The sequence below is a fragment of the Diabrotica virgifera genome, chromosome 4 (assembly GCF_917563875.1).
Source record: "Diabrotica virgifera virgifera chromosome 4, PGI_DIABVI_V3a".
Classification (NCBI taxonomy): Eukaryota; Metazoa; Arthropoda; class Insecta; order Coleoptera; family Chrysomelidae; genus Diabrotica; species Diabrotica virgifera.
The window spans coordinates 230,254,378-230,260,286 of NC_065446.1; the positions used below are offsets into that span (position 1 = coordinate 230,254,378).

The following is a 5,909-nucleotide window of genomic DNA, read 5'->3' on the forward strand; positions in this document are numbered from 1 at the left end:
ATGTACTACTCTTGGTTTGCGGACTATTTGTTTGTTTAGATCTAATGGGTCTAAGCATAAACGTAACTTACCATTTTGCTTTTCCACAATAACAATGCGGTTTATGCTTGCCCTGGGGTCAATTTCGTTAACTTTGACAATTGCCCCTCTTTTTGTCAACCTATCTAATTCATTTTTTAAATTATCTCTAATTGCGACAGGTACATTTACAGGTGGGTAACTTACTGGCTCAAAATTGTCTACTGTAGTGATCCTATGTTTACCACAAAATTTACCATGACCTCTAAAAACTTCAGGGTTAAGGTTTATAAATTTATCCCTTTCTGCTAATTCTAAAGTACCACAACTCTCAATATTGTTGATTCGTTTAACTAACCCCAAATCAATACATAATTTACCACTTAAAAGAACTCGAGTTGCCCCATTAATAATTGTAAAATCCTCGTAAACATACTTATTTTTATGTTTACAAAATAAATTTACGACACCCATTGTTTTAGCCTGAGTACCCTCAAACCCTTTCAGTACATAATGATTATCCCTAATTTTAAATTGTTTATCAATTTTCTTAAAAATTTTTAATGGAATTATACTTACATCTGCACCTGTGTCAAGTTTTACTTTAATTCTCTTGTTTTCAATTTCTATAATTTCATCCCAAATATTTTGACTACTTACATTTTGGTATACTTTATTGACATTTCCTACAAAACTATCAGCTGATCCATCACTGCTATCTTCATCTATGACATCAATATTCTTCACTCTACACGACTTTGCAAAATGGTTTAAAAGCCCACATTTCTTACATTTCTTTCCATACGCTGGACATTCTCTGGCCCCATGAGTTGATTGACATCTTTTACACTTGAATTTTTCATTGGTATTCGCTTTACTTCTAGAGTTATTATAATTTCTATGGCCCTGGTACCTATCTTTACGAACTTCTCCTATGTCTACATCTTTTCTTTCGGTATGAAATTTCAAATTTTGATTCTTACTTTGTTCACTAGTTCTACAAAATTCGATGGCTTTTTGTAGGGTAAGTTTGTCCACTCTCAATAGAGCTTCTCTAGTAACTGGATCTCTGATGCCCATTAATATTTTGTCTCTCAGAGCTTTATCTTCGGCTGTTTGTTCTGGATCAATTTCATTATAATTACATGTTCGAATCAAATGTCTACAACTAGTAAGAAACTGCTCAAACGACTCTCCTTCTTTCTGGACCCTCATGATAAAATTGTATCTTTCAAATGATTCATTCATCCTTGGATTAACATACTTATCGATTAGTGATATCATCAAGTCATACTTGTTATTTTCGGCTTCTGGGATCTCGAATGTGGACATAATTTTGGCAGACTCAGCCCCAATTATATTTCTTAAAATTGACATTTTCATTTTATCTGCTGACTGGTCTTGTCCCGTTGCTAGTAAATAATCTTCGAGGTAAAAATTTACTCTAAGGGTAGACCTTGAAAATGCCAATTTTTTTATGGACTTAGCCTGAAAAGTGGAAAAAAGCAGACATTTTACTGTTTTCTTTGGGGGAAACTGGTAAAAGTGCCCAAAAATCAAGAAATATTTGAAAAAAATCAAAAAATGTAATAGTAGCCAAAAAAAATTTACGTGAAAAGGATACAAAAGTATATAGAATTTCTTAATAAAATATAAGTAATTGAAACATAATACATATAACTGATTTTTACAATCAAATTATGAAAAAATACGTAATATTGGTTAAAATAATATTTTTTTTGTCATATTTCAAAACAATATGGCGGACAGGCGCCGAGAGGTCAAATTTGACAGTGTTGCCAGTTTTAACCTTTTAAAGATTTAAAAATTTAATAAAAATTACTTACAAAACAGCTATAGATCGATGCAATTTGAGAGTCCAAAGCCAAATTCGTGGCTTTAAATGTAATAAAAGTTGCCACCAACATATTTATTTCCTCTGCCTGCAGTTTACTAGCTTCGAAAGAGGCCTTTTCTTTGTGAATATAGGTATTAAAGCCACACCTTAATTGTACTTAAATTTACTTTCGTAACACCTACACACCATTTAGTCTCACTTCACCTTTATTTAACGATAAACTGGGCAGATTGCAATTGGGCGCAGGCGGTCTGAAAGGAGGAAGGCCTAACCCTTCGGTCCAAACCTAACTTACGGGTATTATATTGAGAGAACCGCAGGAGGTATTTGACCGCTGAGCGCAATCACAACCCACCCGATAAACTAACTTCACTTTCACAAATTTGTATATGATGCAACAGACAACGCCCAAATCCAGGGCGCAGCACAAACAACCGACCTAACAAACTAAAAACTAACAATAAACTGTTTAAAAAATGCGTCAATGCATGCATCTACCAATTTTTCAAAAACAGTTGCCAAATTTAGAGGTTTGCATAAATATTCCAAATCAATGGTACGCTTAAATGGACAAAAATCGATGTTTTCATGTGAAATTATCTTTTGTCATTCACATGGCAACATGGTTTCCCGAAATCAGTGACAGTACATAACCATGAAATACATAAAATTTCATTCCAACCTTGAAAGTGTATTCTGGGAATCCCACAGAATTTATTTATTAAAATATAATCATAAATCACTATAATATTAATAAACTTGATGTAATCTAACCTAACGTAACGAAACCTAACCAGAACTAACCTGACCCTTGTAATAAAGCAGTCATTTTGTGTTAAAAATGCGTCAGAATAAGTAAAATGACATATTTAAGAATTGAAAAATTGTAATTTTCATAAGAAAACATATTTTATATAACTATGGCAACACTGTTAGGATTCTCCTTCTTGCGTTTATAAAACGGTTGTCATTCCTGTCGTTTCTTGTTGTTTCATGGTATATAATGGCGGAAAATGGCGGCGATTTTTAAAAATAAGACATATTTTAAATTGCAATTACATGAAAAGTAACGCCCGCCCCCAATAAAAAATTATTGTACAATTATCAGTAAGTGAAACAGAATTCATTGGTATAAATTTCATATCCGTAATCCGTCTACCCATTCAGTAAACTAGAACCATCTTCGAAACTAGTCTTCCAGAACTTCCATTCGCTTGCAGCATTTTGATCCTGCAGGTCAAAATCTGGTGGTAATTTTACATTTATTCCCATCACTGCCATTGTAGGTTATGTATGGTACCTCGTGTACAAGTTGCTATAAATTTAGCTTTTCGACTGTAAACTGTAACCCAACTAGCTGTTTGACTGCGCCATGTTTAAACTACTTTATTTAATGGGTTATAAGTCAAACAATCATAGTATTGAGTAAACTTATATATTTTTATAAAACTTACTAAACATCTTACATACAATAAATCATACAAGTGACAACCATGTTGACTGGCTTGAAGTTAGCCATGTCATGTCTAGCACGCAGCCCCTTGCTACGCTGTTACACAGCTATATATATTAAACAGATGGTATACAGCCAACTACAGGAAAACTTTTCTTTCCTTGTGGATTTTATTTCCAAATGATTATTGTTATGCATCTTCTGCACATTTCTTTAAATCGGTACTAGTATCTATTTATTTCTAAAGTGTTGGAAGGGGGGCGGCAAATGTTCAGTTGCACACAGGCGGCCAACACCTTAGCGGCGGCCCTGGGTTCAAGCACTTCAAAAAATAGAAAGGAAAAGCAGTTTGAACAGACTATATTCCTGAAGAAGTGTGGAAAGCATTAGGAGAGAGGAACAAGTTGGCTGAAGAGGTTTATTTAGTATAATTATATTGGACAAACGTAGACGAGTGAAGAAGCTGTATATTTGTACCTGTTTACAAAAATAAGGGAGGTATACAACAATTTACAAACTACAGGGCCATAAAACTACTTAGTCATACCATGAATATATGGGAGAGAGTAATTGATAGAGAAATACGTGAAGAAACTGAAATATCCGATAATCAGTTTGGCTTTATGCAAGACAGATCAACAACAGATGCAATTTTCATTATACGGCAGTTGATGGAAAAATATAGGAACAAAGAAATAAACTCTGATATGGTATTCATTGATCTCCAAAAGAAAAGGTAGAAGGCCGAAGAGCAAGAGGAAGATCTCTAGCTCCATTGGCAAACCAAATGAAGACTGGTGGGAAAATCCCTATAAGAAGCCGTCTATTTGGCACAGGATCGCACCCAATGAAGGCAGCAAGCTACCAACATTTAGAGTCCTGAAAAGGACTCAAGGAATGAGAAGGAGGGAGCACCCCAAGAAAGCCTATGATAGGGTTAGGTACATGGTAGCATTCCCTGGCATACATAACAATGATGTTCGCATCATGTTCAAAGCATATATACTACCAACATTCGTCGGAATATATTATTTTTAGTATATGCGTAGTACAAGCAAAGCATGTACCTTAACCTTCGGATGACCAAGGGGGGTAAATTTTGACCACAATGTAGGTTTTTATTTAATAAATTCAGTAATATTTTTAATTTTAAACTCATTATTTTTTTATTTGACTTTAATATCATTCTAGATACCCTCATATTTTGTAATACAAAAATTCCCTACATTTCTCCAAAAAAAAAATATTTTCTGAATTTGGGGTCAAAGACGAACTCCCTTGGCCTTCCATATTTCAATTTTATAATAAGTAAATACCGTCTATTATGTGGAATTGCATGTAAGAAACCTTCCAATATCGAAAAAAAATTGATATAAACCTGTGGCGGTGTATATTTTAAAATTTATTTAATGCTAAGTTCAGAATGATGATTCCTGTTTTTGTTCAGTTGTAATTAAAAATATGTTTTACTAATGTTTATTTATCATTTATTCATACAATAGTAACATTAAAATTACGAATACATTATTTTATTTCTTAAAACAACTTAATTTCTTTGTCAATTGTCATTTTTGACTTATGGTCATTTTTGACCCCCGTTGGTCATCCGTGTAACAAAAAAAGGTTGGTCATCGGAAGGTTAAAAAACATTCTAAATTTCATGTTCTTTGCATATACTTCAAAGAATATTCTCGTACCGAATATACTCATAGGCGTAACCAGGGGGGAGGGGTTTGGGGGTTATAGCCAAAGGCTTTGGTGTTGCCAACCGTCGAGTAAGCTTTTTCCCTCACTTTATCTTAAAAATTGCAAATTTTATGAAAAAATTCACTCCTGTACAAAATCTGAGAAGATATGTTTAATTATTTTCAAATATTTTGATTTGTATAAAATATTTTACAATTTGGACTGGAGCCTGGAGCAAAAATTCCCTTTGGAGTTAAATTTTTCCCTTTTATCACCTTTTATGTTGAAAATTCCCGCAAAATGGGAAATTTTGCTCCAGTTGGCAACACCGAATTCGGTGACCAAACTGCAAACGACCAACGGCCAGTCTCATTCTTCTGACCGCTTCCTACCTGAATAGGGATTAGGGATAGGATGGAAACAAAGGTAAAATATGAAAACGAAAACGGGCATTATTTGTATCTATGCAGTGTTAAGGACGAATACGAAGGATAAAGTACTAGGATTAAACAACATACATAATATCTTTATTTTGTTTGCGGTGCTTCTAAATATAATTCATTTTGGTAACTCAATATTACTTAAATAGTACGTAGGTAAGTACATATAAGTAAGTATATAAATTTTAGTTACTTCCCAGATAGCATGTAAACTTGTGGCAAGTTTGATTCTTCTTTGATTTTAAATTGCTGCGTCAAATATGACAAGGCAAGCTTGGAAGCTTGTGTCAAGTTTGCTGCAATATTGTTATGACAAAGATGATGATTCAAGTTTGTAGCAACTTTGCTGCAAGCTTACAGTTGCAAAGCCGTCATCTATTTGACTCACACGTTACGGTCGGTTCGGTTCGGTTTCGTTCGTTACTCTGACTGATATCACGCCCACGAAAACGAA

General features: G+C 33.9%; 1 long non-coding RNA gene across 1 annotated transcript; it reads right to left on the minus strand.

Annotated features, from left to right (window-relative positions):
* Positions 1-1,864: 1,864 nt before the first annotated feature.
* On the minus strand, positions 1,865-3,052 carry LOC126883326 (uncharacterized). Its single transcript, XR_007697610.1, has 2 exons — positions 2,232-3,052; positions 1,865-2,162 (listed from the first exon to the last, which is right to left on the minus strand). It is a non-coding gene; the product is annotated as an uncharacterized LOC126883326 (long non-coding RNA).
* Between the last annotated feature and the right edge of the window lie 2,857 nt (positions 3,053-5,909).